The sequence below is a fragment of the Sphaeramia orbicularis genome, chromosome 9 (genome assembly GCF_902148855.1).
Source record: "Sphaeramia orbicularis chromosome 9, fSphaOr1.1, whole genome shotgun sequence".
Lineage (NCBI taxonomy): Eukaryota > Metazoa > Chordata > Actinopteri > Kurtiformes > Apogonidae > Sphaeramia > Sphaeramia orbicularis.
Genome location: NC_043965.1, coordinates 31,946,207 through 31,959,618, shown reverse-complemented (window position 1 = coordinate 31,959,618; position 13,412 = coordinate 31,946,207). Strand labels below are relative to the sequence as shown.

At 40.7% G+C, this 13,412-nt stretch overlaps 1 protein-coding gene across 3 annotated transcripts in view; it reads left to right on the top strand.

Annotated features, from left to right (window-relative positions):
• LOC115425702 (tetratricopeptide repeat protein 28) overlaps window positions 1–13,412 on the top strand; it is a 191,506-nt gene that overhangs the window by 69,271 nt on the left and 108,823 nt on the right. The window lies entirely within an intron of this gene.

Below are 13,412 nucleotides of genomic sequence, written 5' to 3'. Positions count from 1 at the left end.
GCATTGGCAATAAATCAAAGTATCAGTGGTTCATATAATGCATCCCTAAGGCTGTAGATATGTACCATGAAGTGTATGTGTGGAAAACAACCCTAATCAATACAACATGGAGGGTTAAACAATGCACCTTAGTAAGACATCTACCTTAAAAGTTTCAGAATGAAGTAGCACCTCTCCTTAAACACCCATATATTTTTAGAATTCTTCTAAATGTCTGTCTTGGTTTCTCGTCCTCAGTATTAAAGATTACTGTCTTACACTTTTCATTCCTATTGCATCCTCTTGCTCGACTTCACAGCTCTGGAGTATTACAACATGGAAAATATCTGAAACTCATCTGGGGTCTATAAAAAAAAAAACTGGTAGCACTAATATGGTCATGGTTAGGATTTTTACCAGCAGGGGGCACTTGTCTTATAAGAAGTGGATTTGCAGAGGCAGTCATTTACTGTTCCATAGGCAAATAAATAATGAAAAGACGAGCGACTCTTTTCTTTCCATTCTATGCATCATTTTAACTTAATGTTTTGAGGAAACAGAAATAGCATTTGTGTTGGTTTTTTTTTTGTTTGTTTTTTTATCCAGACATTTTGCCTCTTCAGTTTGATACACAGTGAAAGTGATTTATAGCTGCCCAGCATAAAAGGCACCAGTGTCAGAAGTAGTAATCACTATTATTCACATTGGTAGTGGTTTAGCCCCATTTCAGTGTGCACATGTGTCATTTAATTTATGTCTGGCATTTATTGCACATCAAGTATCATTAATGTGGATACAGTCATTCCTAAAGATAAGATAAAAGCAAATGATCAAAACCAACATTGAACCATCAGTGCAGAAAATAAAAACTGTGAGGATACTTTAATGATTCTTGCAGCTGTGTGTATTTGCCTGATTCATCCACAAGACCCCCTTTGAGAACTAAAAGCATTTTTTCACTGCAGGAATTGATTCGTATTCACACTGCAGTCATATGTGCTCAACCAGAAAATATCAGTAAAGTAACACTGTCCCTCATGCGTCAATTATCTCTTTAGAGCATCTTACTAAAATCTCATCACTAAATTTGGTTGATCTCATTAAATAGGGAAATGGTTACTGTTTTTGTGAGATGTGGATTAAATAACCTGTTGGTGATGCTGGATGCTATAAATCAAGAACACATGCAATTAGTGGAAAAAACACTGAACCACAAAGCCATGTTCAATATTTTAAATTACTGAACGCCTAGAGGTAATGTGTGCATGTGTTTCTGCATCTTTGTCATTTCACCCTGAACTCTGTTTTTTTTTTTTTTGTTTTTTTTTTAACCAAGGTTGTTTGAGTGAGATATTGCACGTAGGAGATGCTCTGAAATGAATTGTAAGCTATTGTATTCCATACAAGTAGTCATTCTACTTTTTTTTTCCCAATCCCATGGATGCGTCAGTGCTTACAGCAATGACATTAAAAGTCCTTGAATTTTCTCATACATGTTTATCAGCTTTTAAATCTTCTCTTTCGTCCACCTATAGTTTGATGCAGATCAATAGAAGTGTAAGAGAATTGTATTGATTTAGTCTGAGTGTCCAGTCCACCTTTTCATAATGGATTGCATAGATTCAGAAGTCACAGTATGAAATACTGAAGAAAGTAGTTCTCTGCATGTAACTGGCAGAAACCAAATCTTAAAAAAAAAAAAAAAGAATGACTACAATCTTTTTTCCTGGGGGATTTGTGTGATTAACTTTCTTGTACTGTGATAAAGTAGAGATGCTCCGAACACCTGAGCCGATTAGGAGTGTGCTTTACACGTTGTAGAATTTAGAAAGGGAGCCAGCATTGATGGGCTTGGGTGTCTGATAATGGTAAGATAAAGTCAATCAATATATTCTACAGAGATAGCCTTTTGATGAGCTACAATACACATGCAATGTGTAGTCCTTCTAAAGAAAAGAGGAGTCCTTGTAAAAACAGAGGCAACATTTGTGATGCTATGGCGTGGTAAAATGCCTTTCTAGACAGTGTGGGCGTATAGCAGCTGGCACGGCATCCCAGTTTAGTCATCTTGTACAAGAAAAAGAAATGTGTTAAAAATATGGACAGTAAGGATGAGAGAAAGTTAACTCAATGAATCAAAAGATGCCAGTGTTCCTAAAACTGCACTGAAATGAGTTTCTCACAATGAAAACCTAGTCGGATGCAGTTTAAAACTCCACATTTATTGGCATCAAAATCTGTATCACACACATTTTCTATGTTAGTACATTAGTCCACACAAACCAGCATAGCTTGGACATGAATTATTAATATGAGTGGTGTGTGACTTTTGCAGTACCTGTCTGCATGAGACACTGACTTCAATTGTAGTTTGGACATGCCCATGAATTATTAACAGAAATGTTGAAAAGAACTATGTATACGCGATACTTTTCACAGTCAGATCCTCATGTCATTGCTGCATTATCCACAGCAAACGTATCCAATCTGTTAATATGTTGGGTGTTGTCATATTACAGAACTAGCTTCTGCATAGAGTTCACTCTATGCCTTGCAGCAGAATGACCAAGTTAGGCAAGTAAATGTTTGGTTTGTGGTCATACCAGATGTTTCTGTGGGTTCCACACAGTTGACATAAAGGCTTCTCACCTGAAAGAGACAGGACGCCCAGCTAGTGTTCCTGTGGCCAGACTCACTGTGAGTTTGGACTTTTACAATCAGCAGGCTCACTCTTATATCTCTGACCATGTTCATTGGCTTTTCACCTCAGGGAGTTCCTCATGCTGCTTTTCCTTTTTGATTCAGTATTATTTATGAGCTCTCTGATGGGAGAAAGGGCTATCTCTACCCCCAGAGCTCCATCAGCCCCTGTGACGTCTGCTGGCTGGCAGCAACACAGCAGTTCTGAAATACATTTTTAGCTGGGGAAAACCCGTCGGAATGTGAAAAGAAGTGCTGGAAGACACATCTGAGAAGAGTAGAAAGTGGGCAAGGCTGTCAGTGGTGGAAGGAATCACCTGGGAATAGCTGAGAGTGCTGGACACAGATTGAGATACATCGGGGAACAAATGAATGGTTTGATTATCGGATTGTGGGAAATAAGGGGAAAGATGGATGGATATGAAGGAGCAGAAATGGAATTGCTGTAAAGGTGTACACTGATAAAATTTGAGTTGGTTGGAATGTGAAAGTGGGAGAAAATGGGGGAAGGGATGGAGGCTAGAGAATAAGATGGTGCAGGAGATAGAGATGTGGAGTTTAGGAGTGAGAGGCCCTAGAGTGATGCAGCAGGGATAATTAATGATAGGGAGTGATAGCACCTGCTGTTCCTGGTGCTGCGCAGTATTTACGGCCCAGCATGCTGAGTGGAACAGGATGTGGCTGCATGGCCAGCCCCATGGCCCATCCTCCTGGGGCGTGAAAAGATAGGGGTGGGGGGTTGGGATTGGGTCAGGTAAGGAGGAGTGTTGCAAGGGAACAGCGACTCAGCAATACAGCTGAAATTTATGTGCCATACCTGCTCTGTTAATCCCAGTCCACTGCCTCCCATTGGGAGTGGGACAGAGATGGAGGACAGAAAGAGGAGCTTCCTGGAATGCGAGACCATCTTTGCTCCTGTCATGGCACAGTGGTCTGCAGTACACATGGCACTCCTGGGAGTCCACTATCAAAATACAACAGAAACAATAGAAACAATACTGACTGGGCCATCCTGCTCCCATTAATCCTCATTCGTGGGTCCTGCACAATCTGCTGTGTGAGTGGAGATGGATTTTTGGATAGCAAGTGGGAAATGCAAAGATTGATTCATGTGTACAGCCATCCATTTGTAATCTTTTCCTCCAAGTCTCAGAGCACTCATTTTTGATTTGCCACAGCTTTTCCTTTACCCCCCAGTGCTTCTGTTTGCACAAATGAACCTATGTTTGAGTTTATTGAGGTCATTGTTCCAGGGGTGTGGTCAGCTGCTCTTGGCTCAGGAGGTGCCTGGCTGTGGGTGCCTCCACAGGGAATAAAGCAGACCTGACTTGATGGACCACATCAATAGGAGCACATTTCCTTGTTCTATGAGCTGGAACAGACTTCTGCAGGATTTAAGCTTTATTCTTTTCATTCTTTTCACTGGTTAAGCTCCTGTATTATGTACTCAGCCTTGCATATACTGCAAAAAGCTAGTGTTTCATCCATTAGCTAGCTCAAACATGTTTTGAATAAGGGTTTTCAGTGCCACTAGACACATCTCTTGAGCATATGGCCTGAAAAACATGCATACTTTTCTCTGTTTCACAACATTTATCAGAGTGCAGCTGCCAAAACCACGATTCCTACATTCCTTTATAACTCTACACTGGACTGCTTCCAGTGGGCCAGGCATAGTATCAGAGCAGTCTTCAAGCCCTGCAGCTGTCTCCATCCCATGCAGTGCTTGTTGTGACAGACATTTGGTACTAGTGTGCTCTAAAGAGGGCTTGTGATCCAGTCTGGATGTAGACGTGTGAAGAGCACTACTAATACCACCCTGCCTCATACTGATGCCCCTAAATCCCACTAATTCCATCTCTTCTTTTGTCAGAGATGGGATTCATAAGCCGTTCTTTGAAGGCTCAATTTTCCAGGAGTGTGTCCATGGCTTAGCTGTAGTCCTCATGTAGCCAGGGCTACACATTCCATTTCTTGGATTGAAGGTCTTGAGTGGTCAGCATCTAGTATTTGAGTAGATTATTGATGGTTATTGAGTGTGAAAAAATAGTGAGTCAATTAACCCCTAATTGTCATGGCCAATGGTCACTTGGATAAATGTCACACTGTGCAAGAGAGAAGCAAACAAAATAAATGTACACCTTTGTGTCCACCTCACTCTTCGAGATGGAATAGGTGCTTGGTAGTGTTTTTGCAATCAAACAGCGTAGCAGACACACACAAATGGCCTCAACAGAGCGTGTCTCCAGGGGTCACAGAAACCAAACCCAGTGCAGATTGTTTTAGTTCTCCTCACTATTACTCTGGCCTTATTTGTCTGTACTTTTCCTTCAGTGCTGAATGTGGCGAAGGCAGCTAAGAAAGCTTTAACTGCTGGTCATTCTATGCCAACTCACTCAGTACTGTTGATGTTTCCCAATTTCTGTCATGGATTAAACTCCTAGGACATTGCAAAATCTTAAAGCCCTGCTCCAAATACTTGAATGAACCATAAATTTTTGCAGTTGACCCTCTGCGCTGAATTTCACCATTTGTACATGTTTGCTGAGCATTGCCAGTTGCTTATTTTTCACTGCAATTTGTTGAAATTTGAACTGAACTTTTGCAACATGTATGTAGGTGTACATCAGTCCAAGGTGAGTTGGTATTAACTGAACCTGCTGGCTGTAAAATTCTGCAGGAAGGAATGAGTAACGGTACTGAGCGTGACCTACTGTGCTTTTCCTTCTCTGTCTCTCAGGGCTAGGTTTATCTGCTCTTCCTTCTTGTAAGTTTGGATTTATTTATATGAGGCTTATACTGGGTACTTATGTCAGGCGTATGTTTATAGTTGCTAAGAAATGTGGGCCAGGAGCGCTCCCATATCCTCTGTGGACTTGTCTCCTAAGGGAGATTCATGATTCCATCTCCCTTAACAAGGCAGACAGACAGGTGGTGACTGACAGGCAGACTGAGATAGATTCAGTAATGAGGACTACAGAACAACCTTCTCTAGTCCACCCCCCATGCTTCACTATCTCAAATGATCTCATGGCTCATAGATTTCTTATATTTAACTAGCAGTTCTGTTACAGTCTAATAAAGCCATGCCTACTTAGTGTATAATGCCTTCTTTTGCCGTCTCACCTTGACACACCAAAATAAAGTTACATTCTGTTGTGCATGGTTGTTTGCATCCATAGTCCAACATGCTTCATATGTTTGTTACCAGCCAATTTCTGTAGAATATTTATTAATGTCACTGGTACCTCCTGGATACATACCCCGACCTCCGTGCGCTATATTTCCACTTTTTTAAAGTAGGCAGTAAATCTTTATGTATCCTTGAATATATGTGGCAAATTCTGATCCACAACAAACTTGAGTGTCTGTGCATTTTAAAGGGCAGATTAGGGTTTGACTTGAGGTGTCATGGAAAATGGTTGTCTTGACAAGTGAATGATATCCCTGTGTCAAATAAGACATGATTGATGGGAACTGCAGTATTATCATCAATCACATGCTGAAATACTGTAAGCCTTTTGCTTCTCACTTCACTCTGTTATTCCTCTTCTCCTGTCTTCTGTCTTGATCTATATTCCTGTGACTGAGGTCAGAGGCCACATTAGGAGCTCATATTGTTCAGCAGTCTGGTGAGTGCTCTGGTTACCACTGTGAAATCACAACCTCAACGGTTTCTTACTGTTTAAAATATACCGTATGAGGCTGACACTGCCGATGGGGGACCTGCCATACACCACACAATTTCTGCATTGTGATGTTACATTATTTAAAGTAATGTCTGTATTTATAGCCATTTGAAAAGTGTTTGCTGCTGCCTCACCACTGTCTGGGTGTTCCTGCATGATGAATCATGCTGAACAGAACATGTTTAGTACTATGAATACCACTCGTGTTCTGCAATAAAACTGTTATGCCCACTGCTTCCAGCTGCTCCAAAGAGCCTGTAAAAAAAGTACATAATCACGCATTGGAACAAAAGACGTAAGTTGGCACACAACAGGTGTGTAACGCTTCAGGTGTGAAATTACCCTCCAAATTTACATTTGGGAGTATGTATTAGCCCCCTCCTCTTCATAGTTGTATGAACAATGTGTCTCTTTCAGTTGCAGACAAGGCAGCAACTGCTGTTAATAGTATTGCCAGGGTGTAATGCTGCCGTAGTATGTTTGACAGTTTAGTAGAGCTCAGACTGCCCTATTAGGGTCCAGATGAAGCTAAGGTACAGTGCAGGTACTGAGGTGCTGACTCAAACTGCTGAGCCGTGCGGTATAATGAATGATACATTATACTTTACAGACACTGAATGCTTCTCGTTTGTTGCTGCTGGCAGTGCAAGCGTTTACAACTGTGCCCTGGGGACATTATTCTAACATAGACCATGCTGGCTGGCATTTGGACATGTGATATCATCCTTGCCTGAGTCTGTCACTGAACACGATGCATGTGTTCATCACACTCTGACCAGCTGTAGTAGCATCCCTCGAACAGGCAAAACTGCTAGCTTTCGCATTACCCTTGTAAAAACGTGCAGCTGACTTGCACACAAACTTCTTACCTGGGGGGTCTGGGTTTATTTCTTCCACACAACTGGGACATATTTTATTTATAGCATTGCAGTGGAAGCTCAACAACTATCAACATGAAGCTTGTGTGAATTCATATTAGGCCCTGAAATGCACAATAGTTGGTTTGAGTTGAGCTGTTGACATTTACACCAATGGATGTGTTTCCCACTGCTTTCTATCAGTCTATCACCTCATTCCTCAATCTCTGCATCGTACTGCTGCTCTTAGCTAGCTAGTAGGGCCTGAGGCAGAGCAGGTGCAGGCTGCTATGATGGTGGCTCTTCTGACGCACATGCATGGGTACACTCAGGGAGACACGTTGGCTGGAGTAGTACTTGACTGTTTGTTGGAGTGCAGAAAATGCTCTGTGCTCTTTGTATTTTGTGGTCTAAGTAGAGAGTGAGCAGAGGTGTTTAGAAATTAATACAGTCCTCGTTTTGCCAATGTGCTCTCAGCCCCAGAGGACCTATTTTGATCTGGTAAATCCTGCTCACTGCAAATTTGTTGAAAAAGCTAGGTGTCTCTTTGCCATTTGGTGTTTGGAATTGTGTGTTTTTGGCACTGTGTTAAAAGTCTAAGTTAATTGGTTGGTTTGTCTGTGTAGCTGTAATTCTGCAATTGGGAAAATGTGGCTCAAAGGCATTTACCAGTGGAAATCGGTCAAATCTCTAGACTTAGATGCATGTAACTTTGTTTGTCCAGGTATTACAATAATGTTTGGGCTAGAACACAAAAGTGCAACAGTGGTACAATTTGTACAAATATATTAGAAAATGTCCTCTTCCAAGTACTAATAAATGTTTCGAAAGGGATGCACTCTAGATATCTTAATGTCAGACACCATTGAGAAAGAGTTTGACATGTAATCTCTTTTTCTTCTTGTTTCAGCAATGTCTGTCCTCTCCTTTTGTTCATGCTGTGCTTTGTTCTGGAAAATAAAAATTGACTTGACATTTGAATGGATTTCTAATCAAAGCGGAGAGGACAAATGTAATGGCTGCGTGATTGAGCTGTCAATCTGACCGTCTGCGAGAGACTCTTGATAAAATACTTTGGAATTCTTTATTTTTACTACAGCAGTAATAATTAGAATCTGATGAAAATGTTCAACAATGGACAGTTGGTAATAAGTGTGCCACATTTAGGGTACGCTTTTTTCTTATTGCTCAATACATGTGACACATGTTTCCTTTATAAATGGAGTTTGTCATCTTCCGAGCACTGTGTGGCAGACAGACAGATGGACTGGCAGGTTGACAGATAATGGAGATGCTAGTGTGGCAGGCGACACTCCTTCTGAGACACTTCTTTGACTGTTATCACAACCACTTGTCCCCACTCCTATAAAGAGACTCATTTAATTCCCTGTCCTTGTTTTCTGCAATGACGGAAACTGTCACCCTAGTGCAGGAACTGCTCATCTCAGGAAATGTACACAAAACAATACAAGACAGGAAAATGGAAGATGCATTCAGCGACTTCCGTTTTTCTCATTTGCTATTGATACACATGCTTAGTTGACTCAATCAGGGCACATCTTTAAGTGATTTCCTGTTTGGGAAATTAGCGTCAAATGATCTTGTTTGAGTGCCCCTCTCTTTTGCCGTATGAGATGGTGAATCCCTGGGGATTTTAAAGAGGATTCAAGTCAGAATTGGGGAGGAGGGGGAGTTGTGAGACCTGATTAGAATATGGTTTGAGTTAATTAACCAAGATTTTTTTTTCTCATTCTATCTATCTATGTGTAATCTAATTACAGATGGTGGTTTTCCAGTTCCTATCAAATGGAAATGTCAGCCTAACTGGTCTCATGAGATAGGGAGGGGAGTGTAGAGGCAAGAAATGATACCCCTCCCAGTTGCCCACCCACCTCCTCCTCTACCTCCTGGTCTCATTTTCTCAAAGCTGTGCTCAGCAGTCAACAAATGTGATATTGCAGCAATCAGAAATCTTTTGTTCCATTCTGCTTTTTTTTATTTTTAGTTTATAGCACCAAACTCTCTGTGACTGTCACTCTGTCAAAGATGCTGTAGGTGTCATCTAATAAATTTGGAATAAAAAAGGCAGTTTTGTGGGTTGACCTGATTTCTACACCCAAACTCACTTAGTATTTTTGTCAAACTCCTGTCTATGTGTGACTAAACGGCAACTGTATATAAAATGATTTTGTTACAAAGGAGAATAATGTTAAGTTTGTGACTAGAATTCCAACTGAGGAAATGGGGCCAGCGTTTTCAGCAGTGTTACAAATCCAAGTAGGACTAGGTGATATACCAAATATACTTGATGTACCATGCTTCAATCTGTGTAGAATGTATTACATTACTATTGCCATCATTACAAATTGTCACATTTTTTTAGCCAGAAGCATAAGGCTTTCCCTCTCATGCAAACATTTGTTTTCAACAGGCCGAGTACCAGGGTAAATATGGATTTGTAGCATTAATGTAATTAGCTTTGCCAGTGAATTAAAGTCCATTGATAGTGATTCTTTTGTGTCTGTCAGTACGGAAGTATGCAGTTAATCCACTTTAACTTGGTGTAATGTGTAGGTTAGAATATTTCACCGCATCGGAAAAAAATATGAGGTTTACATTGTATATCTTCATTGAGGTAAAATTAACTCAATACTAATGACTAATCATAAATAGTTGTCAGCTTTTGCATAAATTGACAATTAGACTTGCACCGATTAATTGGCCATGCTCAGAAATTGGCCAATTTTCATGTGATTGGCCATGACCTGCGACCAGCCCATCAGTCTGAAATTGACGGATTTTGAGCTCAGGTCAAATTCCTGCTGCACCGCATAGCCAGACCCAGGGCCGGTTCCAAATAGTCATGTATGAGGTGGCAATCAGGAATGTGAAGGGTCCACATGTTGCTGACGGAGGCAGCGATGGGGTGGGGAGAGTACACAGGGGTGGGGGTGGTGCATTCCCTGCTGTATGTACCTCACACTGAGTGCATGCACACTATACGACCGTACAAAGTAAAAGTGAAGCTTAAGACGCTTTCCTCTAAATATCCTCTAAATTTCCTCTAAATATCCTGCTGTTGTGCACCTCATTTTCCTTTTCCCTACCTTTGGAAACTTTCATTTGAGGGGGTAGGATGATTGTTTAAGGGGGCATTGCCCATTCTTTTATTCATCCTCTCATGTGCTTCTCTACTCGTGACTCAGGACCTTGATCCAGTCCAAAGCATGTGGAAGTTGTGAATGTATTTGGTGTTCTGGTCCATTTAGTGCAGGGGTTCATCCTGTGTTCCACATATGTAGAGACGCTTGCTTTTTTCAGGGTTCTATTTGATTAATTAAAAGTAAAACTGGGTTGCAGCATGTAATATGTACAGTCTATATTAATGCATTACTAAAGGAGATGGCTGAGCCTTGTCAGATAAAAATTGGGTATGTATTTCCTTCAAATATGATAATTTCAGCTGCTGGTACGATACAGGACTCACTAAAAACTAGGCGTTTCAATCAATGCACCTATTTTCATACAGAAAACCAGGCACCTTTTGCACACTTTTCTTCTATTTTTGAAATAAATCTTCTAATGGGAAAGTTACATTGCAATGTCTTATGTGCTGTTTTTGGAAAAAATGAGATCAGAATTGGCCAAAATTGATATCAGCCGTCCAAGCACCCTGCAAATCGGAAATCAGGATCGGCCCAAAAATTTGTAATTGGTGTAAGTCTGTTGACAACTGTTTTGATATTTGAGTAAGTTTGAGCAATTTATTGAGATGAAATATCAAACTCGTTAAAAATGAATATTTTCTGGTTTATTTACTACTATGGGATGATGGTATTGTGTTATATTCTAGTATGTTATAGACCAAAAAGCTAACCAATTAATGGATAATTTTGTCATGAAAATAACATCACATAGGCCTTTTTTTGTCTATATTGTTAGCAGCCAAACACAAGATATAATTAGGCGGAGGATCAGATGTTTGCCTCTGTCATCCTTCCTTTGACTGCTGTTGTTCTGCCTGCTTCTTTCAACTTCTTTGTATCATTCTTTCAAAGTTCTTAGACTATAGTGAACTTCTTCAAGCTGACACTCTCTGCTGTTTCTGCTTGTTGAATATCTGAGCAGTTCTTGTCATGGTAGCTGATTGGAAAGATCAAGAGCTGCTCTTCAACTCCAGTCTCTTTGTGTAAGAGAAGTTAAAGGCCAAAAATGCAATTCAAGCACTTCTGTCTATCCTCAGAGATGACACTCATATTAGTGCCAACGTCTTGCTCTTCTGTCTCACATCTTTTTCCTCCTTTTTTTTTTCTCTCTCTGGTTCTAAACCAAACCCTCATCTTTCTCCATCTACCTCTGCATATCCTCTGTACTCATCTTTTTGTCTGTCTCTCAGGAAGAAACAGCCCTCAGCTGTAAATTGGCCCATTCTCACATTCATTTCAGAAAGTTGAGGCAGGTAGAAACGGAAATCGGAGGAAACCTGCTAGCCCAGGCACATTGGTAGAACTATGAATTCTCCCTGGATCCTTGCAACAAAAGAGTACAGTTTTTTTTTTTTTTTTTTTTTATCACCGGCACCTTACATTCTTTTTGTATTGCATTTCGTCTAACCCATCAGTACGTACACAACCATACCTACTGGTCATGAAATTAAATGGAAGCAGAAAGTTAACTAAAGATTTTACAGTGCTGGGCCTAGTACTTTCCTATGTGAAGAAAAGTATCAGGATATTTCCATTATTCTGCGAATGTGTAAGTCCATAAAAGCATAAAATTAGATATCTGTGGAGCATAAAATTAATTCTGAGACCTCTTCAAAAGGTCAAAGGATATTTTCAAACTAAACCCACGATTAGCTTCTTGTTTGACATACAATGTTAATGCCTGGTAAGAAGTTAGCCAGTGTGGAATTGGTATGTCCAGTCACACATTAATCCAGCTTTGAAGTCTTTAAGTCTTTTGTGACCTACTAAGAATTACAGATGAATTTCCCATATTGTTCTGATGCATATACATAATGTCTGGACAGTATTGAAATTTGTGATTGCAAAACTGTTGTGGCAGTCTGTTCATACTGTCCTATTTTTTTTTCCCCCCAATCACCACTTTTCGTGGTAAGAGATTAGGGAAAGGAGAGTGTTGCAGCCAATTACAGTTATATCTTTGTCCTGCTGCAGACTCCCACTGTCTGCAACCCTCTTCTCAGTCAAAAGGAGCACCCTTTTTTTCCTCTAGCAGCCCAATTTGTCAAGATCACTCATTCAGATTGGTGTCATTTTGGGTGGGGGTGGTGTCTGCCTTGAGTGAGGAATGATTATGGCATTGCAGATGAAAAGGCAAAATGCAGATGGTCCTTAATCTCTTTTGAAGAGTGGTACCTCCTCTTGCTTTTCTTCACCTCTTTATCTCATGATCCCATTTCCTTTTCGTTCAAGGTCTTCTTGGTGTTCCATTGACCTCTCAATTTTTCTTCCTTGATTTCCTTCTCTCTTGAGCTCCTCTGCTCTTCATTATCTCTCCTCTTTCTTATTCCAGTTCCTAGTGTACAGTCTTAGCATTATGCCTTCCATTTCTTTCGCTTTCTTTTCTTTTCCTTCCAACTCCTTTAATGTGTGGATGATATTGCATGACCCCATGTAAATATGTAGGCTAATCTGGGCTTTCATTAGTTTGTGTACATGAATATTGCATGACTGGTTCTCCTGTGCTAACCCAGATTAGTCCTCAGTCTTTTCCCTTGGTTAATTGAAAACCATTATAACTGACTGCAGTCAGGAGTCGACTGCAAAAAAAGCTCCTTTCTCAGGCTGCTCTGATCTCCGCTACTCTCTGTACCCCTCCCGTCAAACCCAAAGCCTGCTTTTCAAATGGACACCAATCAAAAGGCTCCTCTGGGAGAGGCAGAGCAGAGTGTTGGGAAATGAGGTTAAGTGTGCAGACCGACCGACCTTCAATATTGCAACGTCCTCCATATCAGAATCTGACAGCCCGTGAGAGTGTGGAAAGAAAGGGTTTGGTGGGACGAGTTGTAATTGGACTGGGATACCAGAGAGTAGATGAAGCATTTAAGACTCCGACCTGTCTATTTTCAGCGCATGAAGGGTATGAGATGACAGATTCACCTCTGTGGTTTTTTGACAAGGGCTTCTGTTTTCTTTTGGCTACAATAAACTATACACAGTTG